The sequence below is a fragment of the Protopterus annectens genome, chromosome 4.part1 (genome assembly GCF_019279795.1).
Source record: "Protopterus annectens isolate FY-2018-M chromosome 4.part1, PAN1.0, whole genome shotgun sequence".
NCBI lineage: Eukaryota > Metazoa > Chordata > Ceratodontiformes > Protopteridae > Protopterus > Protopterus annectens.
In genome coordinates, this window is record NC_056734.1 from 765,805,852 (window position 1) to 765,824,613 (window position 18,762).

Here is an 18,762-nt window from a genome sequence, read left to right on the forward strand (position 1 = left end):
CCCTTACTGTATGTTTTCTAAGCCTTCTGTGGCTTTACTAGCTAGTGACCAGGTTTTCTGCACGAATACTTAAGGTAAGCTATTTCTGGTATAAACAAACATAGGGCAGAAATTAGCCAGCATTCCAATTCCCTTATCAGTAGCTTGTTTTACTTGAAAAAGACTAAAGAGATTACCTGCATGGGAACATAAAAATATAAATGGGTAATGTTTGGTGGGGTTTCAGTTGTGTGCTGCAGCATTTGTTTAAAGGAGTCTGCATAAAAATAGCAACAACAAATTTAACTGACATGGTGAATGGCAGCTGATGCAAATAAATACATGAAAAGTCAGAGCCCCTATATGCAAGCATGGGAACAACACAAGAGATAAATTTATACTTTTATTTTTTTGAGTGATTTGCAATGCAGCTATGGTCAAGTTGTATGAAAGAACATGAGACTTAGTTGCTTTCTTTCATAAATAATGATTTAGTTCACTACAGTTTAATTCTGAGTATGCACTACTGCAGGAAAGTATTTTCTAATCTCAAGGCTGAAGAATCTAATATTTCCATTTTGGATTTAGTTGCGATAACTGCTGGACATCGTTGAGCTATAGATATGAATCATTATGTCCCTTTATAATCAACACTTCGTGCTATTCATAGACTTTTGCAGAAACATTAAGCCAATCCTCTTTTGCTGAATGCTTTTTCAGTATATTTAACTTAACAGCTGTCACAAATAAATCAGAGTATTTTACAGTCTTGTCCATATACATCATGTTTTCAGTTTCCATGCAAAAATATCACCTGTTTATATTAGCAGTGGGACTAAGCTGGGAACCATTTAATAGTGAAGGCATATGGCAGTTATCTAGAAAAAAAAAACACAAAGGCCACACACAAACAAACTGGCAGAGATCTTACAGCTGGCAGCTAATGCGCATTCCAGTTTTACTGTATTTAAAGCATCATGCCCCACAAAACTGACACCAGCAAAACTGAGCGTCAAACTGCGAATTAGCTGAAATACGAAAGCAATGGCAACCACTGGTAAGAACTACTTTTTTAAAATAATCAAGACAGTGTTTTCTGTGAAACTTTTTTGTTTCATAGTTGTCTTGTGAATATCAGAAAACTCTTAGCAAAAATTATTGTAATTACAGAATTCACTGCATGTTTACAAAACATTTTCTATTGACTTAAGAAAGTATTATGCTAAATTATGAGGGCACAGGGCAAGAATTAATGTGTGTCATTCCAGTTTTCCATAGAAATTCTACAGTAATAACATAATTCTCTTTCTTCAATTTACTTTAATTATATTTAGCATGCAACCCACTATGTGCAAGTTCCTCTTCTTAGGAGTAACCAGCTTGGTAGCAGCTCGCGTCTATAACATTTGGAGCTAAACTACTAGGTTACGACAGTAAACTTCTGGTGTTCATGGGCAAATACACTCAGTTATGCTTAATGGAACTGCATACAACTTGTATTTCCCAATTGCTGGCAATAGTCTAATTGCAAAATGATATTTTACAACTGTCAGTTTGCTTATTATTTAAATTTTACTAGGTGGTTGTCCAGCAGCAGACAATTCACATTAGCTTTCTGTTAGGCAAGACTGACTGAACTGTTGTGCTAAACTTTCCATTTCAAGAAATGTATATGGTATAGCTGCTTCCCAGAAAGCATGAAAGTGACATAATTAATACATCACCTGGTGTGGCTTAGACTTAGCTATCATGCATGAATAATTCAGGGACAGGAATGTGCTTAGAAACATGCATGCTTAATATCCATGCCTAATTGTTTCCAGTGACAGAGCAGCTTTATAGTTTAACTTTACTGTAATAAAAAGACATATAAACATGTAAACATAGAGTCATCAGGCTAACATATTGTTATAGATACAGAAATCTTTTTAATATGTAGCTATTATTGTTACTGTTATTACAGAAGAAATGCTGATTTTTTTTTTCTTCCAATAGAAAATCTGAAATTATGTATTATACTAATCATGGAGAAGTGACTTGCTAAAATAGTCATTCTTAGCAAAATGGCACCTTTTTAAAAATTGCTGTATTTTCCTGGCCATGGTTTCATTTTTGAAGCAGCTGTGGAGTTGCTCACTTTCATCCAGTCATATGGAATAATTCAGTGACTAAGTAGGGCCAAGGGAGGGATAATTTCCAACTTGTTCAGATGTACTGCTGGCAGGTTGGAAGTGCTGCTGTCTTCCTAGTGCCTGGTGCACACTCAGGGCAGGATAAAATTACTAATATTTCTCCAATAGTTCACATTTACTGCATGCAAGACATGAGTATGGATATCTTCCTACTGGTTTACATGGAGGACAGAATTACTACCGTCTTCTTACTGGTTTACATGGAGGACAGAATTACTCCCGTCTTCCTACTGGTTTATATGGAGGACAGAATTACTACCGTCTTCCTACTGGTTCACATGCAAGACTGAAGTACCGATGTCTCTCCACTGTTTGACTAGCATTTGCAGCAGGACAGAATTACTAATGTATCCCCAATAGTTCATACGTACTGCATTCTGGATGGAAGTACGGATGTCTTCTCACTGGCTTAGATATAGGACAGAAGTACTGATGTTTTCCCACTGTTTCACATGCAGGACAGAAGTACTGATGTCTTTCCGTTGGATGATATGCACTGTGTGCAGGATGGAAGTATCCATGTTTTCCCACTGTTTCAAATGCAGGGCAGAAGTACTGATGTCTCTGCCCTGGTTTACATACAGGACAAACGTATTGATATCTTCCCCTGGTTTACATTCAGGATAGAAATACTGATGTCATCCCATGGTTTCACATGCAGGACACAAGTACCGATGTCTCTTCACTGGTCCATATGGAGGACAAAAGTACTGATATCTTCCTCTAGTTTACATACAGGACAGAAGTACGTGTTTCTCCCCACTGGCTTACATGCAGGGTAGAAGTACTAATGTCTCTCCTCTTGGTCCACATGCAGGACAGAAATACTTTTGTTCTGTGAACTGGAGTCAATCCAAATATTACCAAACACTCTGGTCATGGAGGATTTCAATTATCCCACCATCAACTGAGAAACCTACTCTAGCTTTAACTCACTAGCACTAAAGTTCCTTGACTTTGTTAACTCAAATGCCCTGGAGCAAATTGTTCAAACCCTAACAAGAACAAACTTCCTAGATCTGGTCCTCACTAACATGGCAAACAGATGTATCACTGCAACTGTTGGACCCTCATTAGTTAAAACTGACCACAAATGAGGCCCCATTCAAACTGGCACTAATACCAGAACTCACAAAGGGTGAAGTCAGACTAAAAAGGATCACCAAAGCAAACGATACCCTCCTAAAGGAAGGTATTAAGGCATTCCAAGCCTCACCTCCAACTGGAAGTGGTAACTACACCAAAGCTTACATTAAAGCCTTGTACAATCACTTGTATAAGTGTATAGACTCGGCAGTTCCAGATAGAATCAAAGCCAGAGCCCCCAGTAAAAAAAAAAAAAAAAAAAAGTACCTTGGTGGCCATCCAGCATCAACAAACTTTACAACAAATGCAAAAAGTTGCTATCTAAGAAAACTAAGACCATGCCCTAATAATGGAAAATCATGCTCTTCAGCCTCAACAGGCAAATAAGACAACATGTCAAATGCCCTAAGAGTAGCTTTGAGAAAAACTTAGCAATCACAGCCCAAGATAACCATAAGGATTTTTACAGCTATGTACATAATCTAAAAGGTAGGACCCAAGCATGTACCGAACTAGTGGCTAAAGATATAACACACACTGATCCCGCAGAGATAGTAAACCTGCTAGCGGACAGATTTGGCAAAAATTTCACTCCCTTACCCCATTCAAACTTATCACAAACCTTACCCCAACCACCCTCACCCTACATATCTGAACAGAAGGTCATTAAAGCCTTGTCTGAGACAAAAAAACGTAGCCTCTATGGGACCAGATGGCATCCCAGGCTGTCTTCTAAACAAACTAAAACATAAACTAGCATCACCATTAAATACCCTATTCAATCACAGCCTAATCATAGGCTTTGTTCCTGCAGAATGGAGAACAGTAACAGTTATCCCCCCCCACAAAGGTGGCTTAGCAACAGACCCAGGGAATTATAGACCCATAAGTCTGACCAGCCACATATGTAAAGCCATGGAATGTATCATCATGAACTTCATAAATAAAGACATATGTAGGCAACCTCCAAACCCTGGATCTGACCCAAGTTGGCTTTGTCAAACACAGATACTGCACGTTAAACCTGGTGGATTTCTTTGAAAATGTGACCAGGGCCATTGACAAGGGCAAATCTGTGCAAAATGTATACCTCGACTTGGCAAAGGCCTTTGACACAATCCCACACTCAGGCATTACTGATAAACTTAGCAAACTGAATGTAAACACCTTTGTTGTAAGATGGGTTGCCAACTGGCTCACAAACTGGTTACACACTATCAAAGTAGGTTACTCCACACCAAGCAGTAGACCTTTCACCAGTGGGGAGCTACAAAGGTCAGTGCTGTTTCTGTTTCGTGTATACTTCTCAGAAGTTTAGGCTAAAACTAAGAGGCTGTGGCTGACCAAGTTTGCATACGACTGTAAACAGGGTGCATTTATTGAATCCCCAAATTATGTCAGTATACTTCAGGAGGGTCTTATGCAGACAACTGATGTCTTAGTCATAGTCTCAAAATGAATGCAAAGAAATGCATCATCATTCCCTTTGGTAAAAACAATGTCCCTTCACACTATCAAATTAACAACAATACCCTATGCACCTACAAAGTGGTAAGAGATCTGGGATCACAAGTAAACTGCAACTTTAACTTTGACTACCATGTGTCTACTGTAGTAAAGAAGGCTTTATATGTAGCACACTTGATTAGCAAAGGAATTGCCTCTAGAGTAAAGGAGGTTATAACCCCTCTATACTCATCACTAAGCAGGCCCTTAATTGAGTATAATGCCCCTTTAGGCATGTACTGTACAAAGCACCTGCAGCAATTGGAGACACCTCACAGGTTTTTAACTAGGAAGATCAAGGGACTTCAGCACATGCCTTAGACAGACCAACTAAAGCCCCTGTCACTATACTCAGTATCGTATGGACTTCTTAGGGGATACTTATGCCTGGCTTACAGAACAATCTCCGACCTAAACCTAATCAGTTTACTGCACATAGGTAATTCAAATGGGACTAAAACTATTCATTTCAGGGACCTTAATATGTCCTGTAAATTGAATAGGACAGGCTGGAGGGACAGATTTGTCTCCAACAATTGCCACATCTTTGGAATAGGCTGCCAATTCATGTAAAGCAGAGCACCTCTATGACACTATTCAAAAGGAACCTGGACGAGTGGATGGGCACTTTAAATTCTTACTGAAGATGACGCCCACAACCCTCCTGGACATGGGCAGCCATTATTAAATACAATCCTGGGTAGTGACTAGAGTATTTATAGTATTACTTTGGGATAAAATACTAGGCTTGAAATGACCTCCAGATCGATAGCTTAGTAACCTCCTATGATCCTATGAAAGAAGTATTGATGTTTTCCCACTGGCTAACATGCAGGACAGATGTATTTATGTCTTCCCCTGTTTGACATGCAGTACAGAATTTCTGATGTAGTCCCACTGGTTTACGAAAAGGGCAGAAATACTGACTTGTTCCCACTGATTCATATACAACACAGAAGTACTGAAGCTTCCCCACTGGTTCACATGCAGGACAGAGGTACCGTTGTCTTTCCATTCGGATCACATGCACTGCATGCATGACAGAAATGCTTATGTCTTCTCACTTGTTCACGCACAGGACAGAAGTACTGATGTATTCTCATTGGATCACATGCACAGCATGCAGGAGAGATGTTCCATTGCCTTTCTACTGGTTCACATACAGGACAGAATTATCAGTGTCTTCCCACTAGATCATATGTGCTGTACTTAAAACAGGTGTACTAATATCTTCCCACTGGTTTATACACAGGATAGAAGTACTGATATCTTCCCACTGGTTCACATGCACTGCACACAGGACAGAGGTACTGATGTCTTTCCACTGGTTCACATGCACTGCACACAGGACAGAGGTACTGATGTCTTTCCACTGGTTTACACACAGGACAGAAGCACTAATGCCTTTAAATTGGTTTACATGCGGGACAGATGTACTTAATGTGTTTCTTGGTTTACATACAGGACATTAGTACTGATGTATCCCTACTGATTTACGAAAATGACAGAAGTACTGATATCTTCCCACACACACACACACACACACACACACACACACACACACACACACACAAGTCCTGATGTCTCCCCACTGATCGACATGCAGGACACAAGTATTGATGTCTCCTCACTGATCCACATGCAGGACAGAAGTCCTGATGTCTCCCCACTGATCCACATGCAGGACAGAAGTTCTGATGTCTCCCCACTGATCCACATGCCAGACAGAAGTCCTGATGTCTCCCCACTGATCCACATGCAGGACACAAGTATTGATGTCTCCCCACTGATTTCACATGCAGGACAGTAGTATTGATGCCTTCCTATTGGTTCAGACACAGGACAAATGTTCCATTAGTTTACATGCAGAATAGAAGTCCTGATGTCTCCAGACTGGTTTATATGCATAACATATCTGCTTATTTTTCTCACTGGATCACATGCATTTCAAGCAAGAAAAGTACTGCTGCCTAATTCTGATTGATGATTCCAAAGTAGGCTGGGTGATGGGGGCTGTCGTTGTCTGTGGGGATAATTATACTCTTTCCTAATGCACATGGCTCATAGTCTTTCAAATTGTTTTTATAGTCTCTTACATAAATTTTAACCACTTTATTTCAAAGAAGATTAGAAGATGTGCTGAGGAAAACAACAGAATAAACATCAAAGAGGTAAGCCTTTTTAATGTGGCATTGATATTTAGGTTCATAGGTTGGTACTAGGCTTTCAGCCCTATGGCCTATACAAGCCTAGCCATAACAATTCCCTGAATATTTCTTCCCACAATATTTACTTCTCTGGACCCCTGTCTAGCAAGATGACTGACGTGATCCCCAGGGTGAATTTCCTATCTCCCATCCATTCGTCAAGGTTCCATTTGAAGAGGGCCAAGGAGGTGTTCTGCTTGACATGTATGGGCAGTCTATTCCAGAGTATGGGGAGTCTCAGGAACCTATCTCTCCAGCATGTTTTGTTCATTGTGATGACAAGGTTCAGATCCCTGGAGCATGTGGCTCTGAGGGATTCGGATTTCTTTAAGTGGAGCATGTCCAACAGCTTAGGGTCTGATATGGCCTTGTATGTTAAGCAGAGATCACATCTGTGTAGACAATATGCCACAGAGTATAGCTGGAGCTTTTTAGATGGTCAGCATAGGACATCTGTTTTAGGCCTGTGATTCTTTTAGTGAGGTATTTCTGTGGCCTTTCCAGCTGTTGCAGATGTCTTGTGAGGTACATACCAAACGAACATTGTACTCTATAATGGGTCTAATGAGGGATGAGTACAGTGGAACAATGACTTCCCTTTTTCTGGGTGAAAAGCCCTTAGTGATGAGGTGTTCCACATAAAAGGATTTCCTGACTGTTGTGGTGATGTGGTTATTGAACACAAGACCACTGTCCACCTCTGTCCCTAAGTCTCTCATCACACTTTCGGTGTTTAGTGTACTGCCACCTATGTGGTAATTCATGGGCACATGGTTTTTCCCAAAGGGGATAACTATACATTTCTTGGCATTAAGCTTGAGTCCATGGCTTTGGCACCAAGCATCTGCTTCTGTAAGGCCCTTTTCTTGAATATCTGCATCATTTGGGGATTCAGTAATGGCTCCCAGTTTGCAGTCATCTGCGAACTTTGTTAGTCAGAGTCCCTTAGTGTTGGCCTGTACGTCAGAGAAGTAGATGCCAAACAACAGCAGTCCCAGGACTGAAGCCTGAGGTACTCCACTTGTCACTTGTCTGGAGCTGGATTTGGAGTCGGCTACTTTTACAGTCTGGGTTCTGTCAGAAAGCCAGTTGGCATCCTATCGAGTGATGTAGGGATTTATGCCCAGCTTAGTAAGGTTATCTAAGATTCCAGAGTGGGGTATCGTGTCGAAGGCCTTGACGAGGTCCATTTAGGCTGTGTGGACTGCCTTACCCTCATCCACAGCTCTGGAGACTGATTCAAAGAAGTCAATCAGGTTCAGAAGAAAAGATCATCCCTTCACGAACCCAGACTGGGTGAGGTCCAGTGTTTGAAGGTTGCCAATATCTTTGTTTATAAGTTACATGATAATGCGTTCCATGATGGGACGGTAGTTCCCGGGATCCAAGGTGGATCCCCCCTTGTGGAGTGGAATAACTGTAGCTGTACGCCACTCAGTGGGCATGAAGCCTGAGGTGAGGCTATGATTAAACATGACACTTAGGTGAGGTGCCAGTTCATTTTGTAGTTCATGTAGTATACAGTCCAGGATGTCATCTGGTCCAATGGATACTGTATTCTTAGCTTTGGGGAGTGCGGTTTCTACCTGTGTGGCCATGATTACTGGAATTTGGCAATCTTTTGGTATTGAGATGAGCCCCTTTAGGGGGTGAGAGGGGGGTCAAGTTGGCACTAAATCGATCAGAATCATCAGTAAAGCATGGATATCTATATCAGTGTCTCCGGTTGTTTTTTTTTTTTATTTTTCGACTAAATCAATCTGCCAGGATATTGGCAATATCCTTGGGATCAGTATATTTAATGCCATTCTGTTGTAGCTCAGAGCAGATCTGAGTATTGCCATTTAGATTCTTGACATAACTATAGAATGCCTCGTGGTTGTCTTTGGAATCTTTGGCAATTTTATTTTCGCAACTAGCTTTGGAGGATTTTATGAGGGATCTCGGCTTCTTACTGAGGCTGGTAAGGGAGTTTTTTGCATCCTGGGATTTTCCTCTTTTCTGCTATAGTTTATGCATATATTGTACAGCATGCATACCAAACTTTTAAATTTTGCAATGAGAAAGGTTCTTCATAACATTTTAGAATAAGAATATTTCAGGAATCACAGAAAGCACTGGACAGAAATATGGTTTTAATTCTGAGAATGAAAACAGCACAACAGGTGCATTCTGATAGATAAAAAAATGGTTGTCCATATTGAAATGTACATAGTTCAGCAAATTAAGGCAAGTTAGAGCAGTGTCCAAATTGATGATCTTAAACTTGGTACTGCTTGGACTGAGCCTTTGGTAGTATTAATGATTCTAAATGATACTGTGATAGTAAATGATAACAAGGTAGATGGCAAAGATCTATAATGTGCAGAAATGAAGGAATACTAGTTTTAATGTAAGGACAGAGAATTAACCTATCTGACTGCATAGAAAACTAAAGAAAAAATGTTAACTGTCTGAAATGCTGAGAATAACAATGCTGAGTCCTGGAATATGGAGAATGAATGACTGAAAATGCAGACTTATTCATATTAAGTCTGAGAGTGCCATTTTTCAGAATATACCCTTTCTTTTAGGTAGAATCTGCGGTGGTGCAGCGGTAGCATTGTTGCCTCATAGCAAGAGGTTCTCCTGTTCAATTCTTGGCTGGAGTGCCTTCTGTGTGGAGTCTGCTTGTCCTCCCTGCGGCTGAGTGGCCTCTAAAACACATGTGTGAATGGGTGTGCCTTTGCTGAAGGTTGGGTGTAGGGCTGGCAACTCGGCAGCATAAAAAAAAAATCATTAGCGGACCGGAGTTCCACTGTGGCGAACCCCTAACCAGGAAAAGACAAACAAACAACCCTTTCTTTTAGGTATGGTGATCTCAGAATTGGTATATATAAGTTCTTGGGATGTGAGGGCCTTGCTTCCCACAAAAAAGAAAAAGTTCAAAGTAGAAAAGTGAGAATTTACATTCAATATTCTTTTGTATATTCTGTCTTTTTTAATATTTATAAGGAATGGAAATTTTCAACATTTGGCAAGTCTCAACATTTCAATAAGGAATCCGTTTGTCATACTGTCAAAGGAATTTACTAATACATTATGCTGCACAAGCTTGAGAAGTTCATTGCATTTGTTCAATCTGCCTAAAATGTCAGATAACTTTTATGCATTGCACAGTGAATACTGACTGCTTCTTTGAAGTATCCAATAACAGGTTCATAGGTACATACTAGGCTAACGACCACCAGTGCCTTTATAAATCTAACTATGCAACCCAACCCACTTGAATCCCTATGCATCATGGGCTTTTATTAGGAGGGGGTATGTTAGGACATTTCTAGAGGTTATATGGAGGAGTATGTTTGTTTGGGCATTACTATCTGCCTTTATCTACCAGAGAAATAGATGCCAGAATCGAATTACAGATTTCCAATCCATTGGTCAAATATACACTTACAGGTTTATAAAACAGTATCCCCTATGCGAGGGAAATAACTTACATGTTTTAGCCGTTGATCTGATTCTCCCTTATCATATTAAAAATGTATTTTTTTTCTTGAGGAAGAAACACTCAAAATGAAAAAATGATTCTCTCTTCTCCACCCAAAACAGCACTATACTATCACATTTTTTTAAACATATATACACAAGTCTGCTTCTTTTTATACAGGCCACCACCACAGAGGACATCTGCAGAAGTCTGCTGAACAGAATAATTAAAACTGCTCAGACAAGGAGAGTTGTGCTACTTAACAAAAATGTCATATATATATATATATATATATATATATATATATATATATATATGTATATATATATATGTATATATATAGATATGTATGTATATATATATATATATATATATATATATATATATATATATATACTCTGCATGGTGTTGAATTACATTAAAATGTAAGTTAATATTTAAAATGACACATACAAGTAGTTTAAACAACAGTGTATTGTACGTGCTTTACTGTAGCCCACTTCACCCTGCTCTGCAGTGGCTAGACATGACCATTAGCCACATACACTTACATACTTTTGCATTGACTTACAGTGCTCTTGCACAGTACAGCCGTCTTCTAATTGATATATGACCATGATCACAAAAGAATTATTCCAATGTGTGCATAAGCATAATGCAATCTGAGGATCATGCTGCTCAATGCTAGAAGTCTAAATCTCAAAATGCACTCACTTGGAGCACTCCATAAAATGGAGAACATCAACATTTGTGCTGTAACAGAGACCTGGTTCAAGGCAGCAGAAAGCACGCCTGCACTACCAGGCTATAACTCATTCCACACCTTTTGGCCCCAGAACTTGGACCATAGCTCCAAAGGTGGTGGTGTTTCCATATTCATAAAGGATGCGCACACCTCCAGACTGGTAGCCCAACACAACGCATCAGAGATACTTCAGGTGTAGCTAACATTGGGTAAGACAGCGATTCAGGTCATAGTCTGCTATAGGTCCCCAGCCATGTCCCAAGTCTCGCATTCCATGTTCCTAAGCACTCTGGAGAATATTAGGGTCCAATCTAACACTCTCTTACTAGGCGACTTCAACTACCCCTCCATTAACTGGGTAAACTACTCATGTACCAATACACTTGTCTAAAGATTCCTGGAGTTCATTCATTTCAATGCCTTGGACCAGCTCATTCTTACTCCCACTAGAGGTAGCAACATCCTTGACCTGGTCATTACTAACATGGGCGATTGTTACTCTACACCAATAGTCAGCTGATCCCTGGTTAGATCAAACCACAAACTAATCACCTTGGAAATCCACATCCCATCACCCCCCCCCCCCTGCAATGGTAACCACCATGAAGAACCTCTCCAAAGCTAACTTTGGGCTCCTAAAAATAAAAGTGGCTAACTTCATGAATGACACCCATGCAAATGGTGAATATTTGCGTGACTGCAGAATAATGCACCAACGCACTGTACGAACACGTACAGAAATGCATGGATCTCGCCATACCCAATAGAACCAAGATGCTTTCCTCCAAAAAAAGGAAGCCAATTTGGTGGTCCCCTGCCATAAACAAACTCTACAACAGAAGGAGGAAACTAATGCAGAATAAGGTAAAGTCCCAAGACTGGAAAAACTCCCTTATCAGCCTCAACAAAACACTGAGATACCTCATCAAATCCTCTAAAGCTAGCTATGAAAACAGAACTGCAGCAGATAGTAAAGACAACCACAAGGCCTTCTATAGTTACGTAAAGAATCTCCACGGCAATACCCAGATTTGCTTTGAGCTACTGCACAATGGTACCTCCTATACTGAGCCAACAGATATTGCCAGTATATTGGCTGATGGATTCAATGCCAGCTTTAACCCTCCCCCCCCCCAAAGGACCAATCACAATACCAGTAGATTACCAAGTACCCAGTATTTCTACTGCACAGGTTAAAACAGCACTGTCTAAGGCCAATAATACAGCTTCTATGGGACCTGACAATATTCCTGGTTGTGTTCTGCATGAAGTACAGAGTGAACTGGCACCTCACCTGTGTGGCCTGTTCAATCACAGCCCAACCTCAGGCTTTGTCCCTACTGAATGGTGCACTGCTGCAGTCATCCCACTCTACAAAGGAGTGACTACAGACCCTGGGAACTATTGCCCCATTAGCCTGATGAGTCTGATATGCAAAGCTATGGAATGCATCATCATGGATCTAATAAACAAGGATATAGGCACTCTCCAAACTTTGGATTCCACACAGTTTGGTTTTGTGAAGGGTAGAGCATGCCTGCTCAACTTGGTCGACTTTTTTGAGTCAATCACTGGAGCTGTGGATGAAGGCAATGTGGTTCATACAGCCTACCTTGATCTGGCCAAGGCTTTGGATACCATTCCCTCTCAGGAATCATAGAAAACTCACTAAGCTTGACCCCTACATCACTAGGAGGGTTGCAAATGGCTCACAGATAGAACCCACAGTGTGAAAGTAGCTGACTCAAAGTCAGACTGCCGACTAGTCATGAGTGGAGTCCTACAGGGTTCGGTCCTGGGTCCTCTCCTGTTTTGTATCTATTTCTCTGAAGTCCAGGCCAACACGAAGGGACTCGGGCTGACAAAGTTCACAGATGATTGCAAATTGTGGTCAGAAAGTCCTTCTATGTGGCACATCTCATTATTAAGGGTTTTGCATCCAGGAAGAAAATGGTCATTGTCTCCCTCTACTCTTCCTTCATTAGGCCAGTCATCGAGTACAATGCCCCATTTGGCATGTACCTCACTAGACACCTGTAACAACTGGAGAAGCCGCAAAAGTACCTCACAAAGAGGATCCTAGGCCTTCAACACTTGTCCTGTATGGACCGACTCAAAAAACTCCAACTATTCTCTGTCTCATATCGCCTACTTAGAGGCGATCTCTGCTTGACTTACAAAGCCATGTCTGACCTAGCTCTGTTAGAAATGCTACATCTAAAGAAATACCAATCCCTCCACACCACACACTCCAGAGACCTCAACCTCATTACCACAATCAACAGAACACACTGGAGGGACAGGTTCATAACCCAGAGACTGCCTATGCTATGGAACAGACTTCCCATACATGTCAAGCAGAGCACCTCACTGATCCTCTTCAAGAGAAATCTTGATGCGTGGATGGGAAACAGAAAATTCACCCCGGGGATAACTCCAGTGGCTCTACTCGACAGAGGCACTGGGAAATAAGGTCGGGTGGCACTATGCCAGGGTAATCCTATGGCTAGGCTTGTAAAGGCCCCAGGGCCATTAGCCTAGTGCACACCTATGAACATATGGACCTATGCTATATTCATAGGCTGTGCATGCAGACTTCCACATTTCCATATGGCTGCAATGAACTGAGCATTGAACAGGCTGATCAGCTGCAATCCTGTGGGTGCTGGTGTGTAAGAGATTTATGAATCACAATCCCCTCAAACATTACTCATTACCACTTGCACTTCACACTTACTGAGGTAAAATAAGTTTACAGTTGATGTATCTGCTATCCATTGTACATACCAGTATCATGAACCTCTATCCATATTCAATGTACTTAAAAAATGGTATTGTGAACTTTTCGTTTTTGGTTAGATCACATATCAATTATGTACCAAATAACAACATACAAATATCAGTGTGTAAGTGCTGTATACCTGAAATTCATTCACTACTGCTTATTTATTCATAAATGACAAGCGCATTTGTTTTCATAATTTTCACAGTACTACATGCATAATCCTGAGGGCATACTTATTTTTGTGTTGATAGAAATCATATTTATAACCATGGATGTTTTGTCAGTAAATTTTGTATACTTGGAACATTTTGCACTGCACTTCCATTATAAATGGGGAGATGCCCAAGATGGGGCTCTCAGTCAAAGAAAAATATGAAAAAATGCAAAAAGCCCTTTTTTGCACTTTTAACTGCAACACACTGCTTACTCTTGCATCTTAGTCTAGGCTATGTGAATGAGAACATTTCTTCAGACCAGCACTACTGACAGCCATTCCCGACAAGAATGATTCTTTGAAGAATGTCCTTATATCAAGTTATACTCAGAATCTGCTGCTGCTTTATTTTCATTTTTTCACGCTCTCTCATAACTGTAGTGCTCCTTGGCATAGGTTTTTAAAATGAAGAGTGCTTGGATGCTACAAGTGAAGAGGTTTATGTGTTGTGTGATTGCTGCTGCACTCATGTTGCAAAGACACACTTTGATCACAGTGCCTTTAGTTTAATATCTTAAAAACTACAATTCAGAAATGTAGGCATGTTTTGCAGGTTTATGTCAAAGGCACACTGAGACATTCTCTGCTGGGAATGTGATTGCTTTTTTTTATTATATGGAATTAAGGGTATATTGCAAGCACTTTGAAAGCTTTCATCAAATATGTTTGAAGACTTCCGCAATCACCATGTTTAACTCATCCACAATGCAAAAGACAATGAAGTTTGTACCCAGTATGTATAAAATACTGTCCTCTAGTCCAGTCTCACTGCTTTTACGGAACAGTGCTCTCTACCTATATACAAATCCTCCCTGTTCAATATTTACTCTTTGTAGTAATGACATCCTTTGTCCAATTACCCTCCAATAAGAATACCAGAGCATATTGACCTTTTCCTTGGGTTATATACTTGTGCACCCAAGGTTATTTTTATTACATATTTTTGTGCGGTGATGTGTAACACAAATATGTTTCGACATATTTGTTACAATATTGTGGCTGCCTAACTTATTATAAAAGTTATATAGCACCCACAGCTTCTTCATGTAAAAATTCTTAGAAAGACCACTAAAACGAGACAGTATACATTCTGTTTTCAAGGCCCCTATCTTTGGATTACTTGTTATCAACGTGCTTGGACCATTACTAGCACATTTAACTGGTAATCAGTTAATAAGCTACTACATCCAGGGTCCCCATCTTCCCCTAACCCCTGCCCTGATAGCTTTTTCACAGAAACTACTACAATCCTCAATTCATTCTTCATTGATCCCATCTGTACCCTTATCAAAAACAACAATATCACTGACTCCACACCTCCTATTTCTACCCATTCTACCATCTTTTCTCATAAACCTGTCCCCACAACATACATCAAGACCCTTCTTTCCAAACTTAAAATATGATGTCAAACAGTTGACAACTTACCTCCACAATTCCTCAACACTGCTGCTAATTCTATCGCTCTTTCTGTTTCCATATTACTCAACAGATCCATTAAAGAAAACATTGTGCCTGACAGCTGGAAAAAATTCTATGTCATACCCGTACATAGAGGCGGCAACAAAACTGACCCCTCAAACTTCAGACCAATTGCCATCCTATCCCCCATACCAAAAATCCTAGAAAAATGCATTCACTTCTCTATGTCTCTCCACTTTATTTTTCCTAACTGGTGACATTCTCTGTCATTTATTCTTCTTTCACCTATCATCCTATCTTTGCTTGTAATTGGTTGCCACTATTATGTCGTACATATTGTCCATTCTCATTATGCTGTTCATATCTGCATCACTTTTCACATATTTGCACTATGTATGATTACTTTTTTTATACATTATTATTCATCTGTAGCAACTGACCTTGTTATTAACTGTTAGCCAATTTGTTCCTTAAAATCTTAGTTTTCTGTAATTATTTTACCATATTTATTGTCTTTTTTACTACTGGAGCATTTCTCCTCGGGCGTCTGCTGAAAAGGGGCTTTTGCCCAGTCAGGCTAACCCGGTTAACAAATGTCAGATAAAATAAATAAATAAAAATAAAATTTAACTTCATTCTTCTCTGACAGTTCCTGTACTGTGTTTGTGTGTGTGTCATATTCTACTCTTTCATATCAGCAGGGATCTCACTTGCATGTTCTCGGAAGCATTATTTTCAAACTCTCCTGGTTTTCTTCCTCACCTTTAATTTGCCTACTATGCTCAAATTTTAGTAACCATTAAACTTTGCATAGTTATTTTGCTTTAATCCTTCAGTTTTGTCATCAGAAAAAAAAAGATGCTGCAAACAATGTGATCTTGTTTCTAATCCCTGTTTCATTTCCTTGTTGTATATCCCAAGACACAGTAGATTTAGTTGACTTGTGTGGTTCATATTCTTTTTTTTCACATAACACTCAGTTCAGGACTTATGGTTGATCTTACTTCACTCAAATGCACATTAGTCTTGCAAAGCAAGCTAGAAATGCAGTCATTCCATTTGCATATAAGCATTGCCCCATCCCAACTGCCTACCCAGAGAATCTGCTTTGAGCCTACAAGGTTTAAAATAATGACAATAAAAGACCACGGTTACATTACTGTATTTCTTTCACATCACATAGCCAAGAACTTGCATGTGATCTTACGTCAGTTCACCCATACACACTTTACTCATGCAAAAGTAGAGTTTGTTTCAACAACAAAACATTGATAAGCCATCCTAATTTATTTTGATTAACCCTAAAAACAATACTAGGTTAAAAAAAAAACAGATGTCCTCCACAAATGACTCTCCAGAACACACTGCATACCTAGTATCTCTTTGACTCCCGCCATGATATTATATAAAAAAAAAAAAGAAAGTCATCAACAGCCCCCAAAAGACATTGATCACTAGCATCTGGCTGACCCTCCCAGAATATTATGTTAAAGAAAAATCATCAACAATCCCCAAAACACATTGCCTCCAGTGTTAAAAACTGTGTGCATACTGTTTTATGCTTTACTTCTACAGTGATTACAGATATTTGGATTTAATTTACAACTTTTATTTCAAATTTTATAGCATAAACACTGATAGATATCTACTAAACAAAGAAATACAGTCTTACAGAGAAAACAGACAACATTAAAACTTCTCTGCCTTTGAAACTCATTCATTGAAACAGCACTGAAACCCACATTCAAAGAAAATGCATTTGGCCAGTGCTGGGTTACATTTACCTTTGGGCTGTTTTCAAATCATAGGCCCCTTGCACATATTTAGGACCATGCAAACATTCTTTGATTCACCTTACTGAATGTATTAATTATAATATATAAATTGAATTATATCCCTTGCATAATACAGCACCACTTGTTAGAGTGTGTTTTAAATTTATAGTTTTGAACATTTTTCCACTAAGCAATGAAACAAAACATACAAACCAATAACGACAAGAGTGCCCAATTCAGAACATTTCAACCATAAAAGGCCACTCAAACTTTTCCCATTATAATCTACCAATATCAGTCAATAAGCACAATTTGTGCAGAAGTAAAAGTTATCTGAATAATTCCACATTACAGAAATCTGAATCTAATGAAAAAAGTTGCTGCTAGAAAACAACTTTATATTTCAGTGTTTTCATCTACAAATTCAGTGCCTGCTTCCCTTGAAGAATAAATTGCATATGTTACATTACAAAATGTAAGCTGGTATGCTGAAATAGGGAATGGATGGCAAACTGAAAAACAGGTTTATGGTTAACAGGCATCTCTATCCAAAGGAGGACATACTCAGGACTGCAGCACCTTAAAATCCAGATGTATATGCCATGGGAGTAGAACCTACAGCCTTCTGCATCAAGACGCAGGAATTCTACCTGCTGTGATACTAACACCACAGCAGTTCTCTTCCAACAAAAAAAAAATGCAGCTAAAATATCAAACATCTGAAAAAAAGGTGTAAATGTTGTATCCTCCAAATGCTGTACACCAATTATACATAAAATTTTAAGAGTTCACAAGTATAAAACAAGGCATCATAATATGAGTAAACTTATAGCTAAATTAGACAGCTTTACAATAAGCTGAAAACCAACAAGTTCTTAATACATAACTGATTCAGTGGGATAAACACAGGACCAAAATAAGCCTTAAATATATTTTAAAACTGTACACCAACGTCAAATCACAAAAAAAAACACTTGTTATATGTGCAGATCTCTAGCAACTTTGCTATCAACAAAGTCAGAGAAAGAAGAAAGACTACATATACTTACTAATGGATATGACTGGACAGTGGCTGGAGGGTTTCAAATATTTCACCATATGTAACATTATAACCAGAATTTCAGCAAACTGTTTCAAGCCAGAAGTTATTGCTTGCTTTGAACTTGTTAATCTGGGTTTTGACACATCAACGAAAGCATTGGTACCGAACAGATTTTGGAAATAGCACATGGGGAAAGTGCAAGGTGTCCTGTCCTGCCAGCTGCTATATCGTCTGTTTGAGTAGTGCAGTCAAATAGTGAAAAACTAAAAGACAATGTCAAAGAAAATGCATCTTGTAATGTGGTTTCCAAAACACATGCAGGCTTAAAATTTGTCTC

The 18,762-nt window shown here is 39.4% G+C and overlaps 1 long non-coding RNA gene across 1 annotated transcript in view; it reads left to right on the plus strand.

The window, feature by feature from the left end:
• The first annotated feature begins 873 nt into the window (after positions 1–873).
• Positions 874–18,762, plus strand: part of LOC122801413 — a 50,098-nt gene continuing 32,209 nt past the window's right edge. Inside the window, exon 1 of the long non-coding RNA XR_006364711.1 lies at positions 874–1,036. This is a non-coding gene — a long non-coding RNA (uncharacterized LOC122801413). The remainder of the gene's footprint in view (positions 1,037–18,762) is intronic.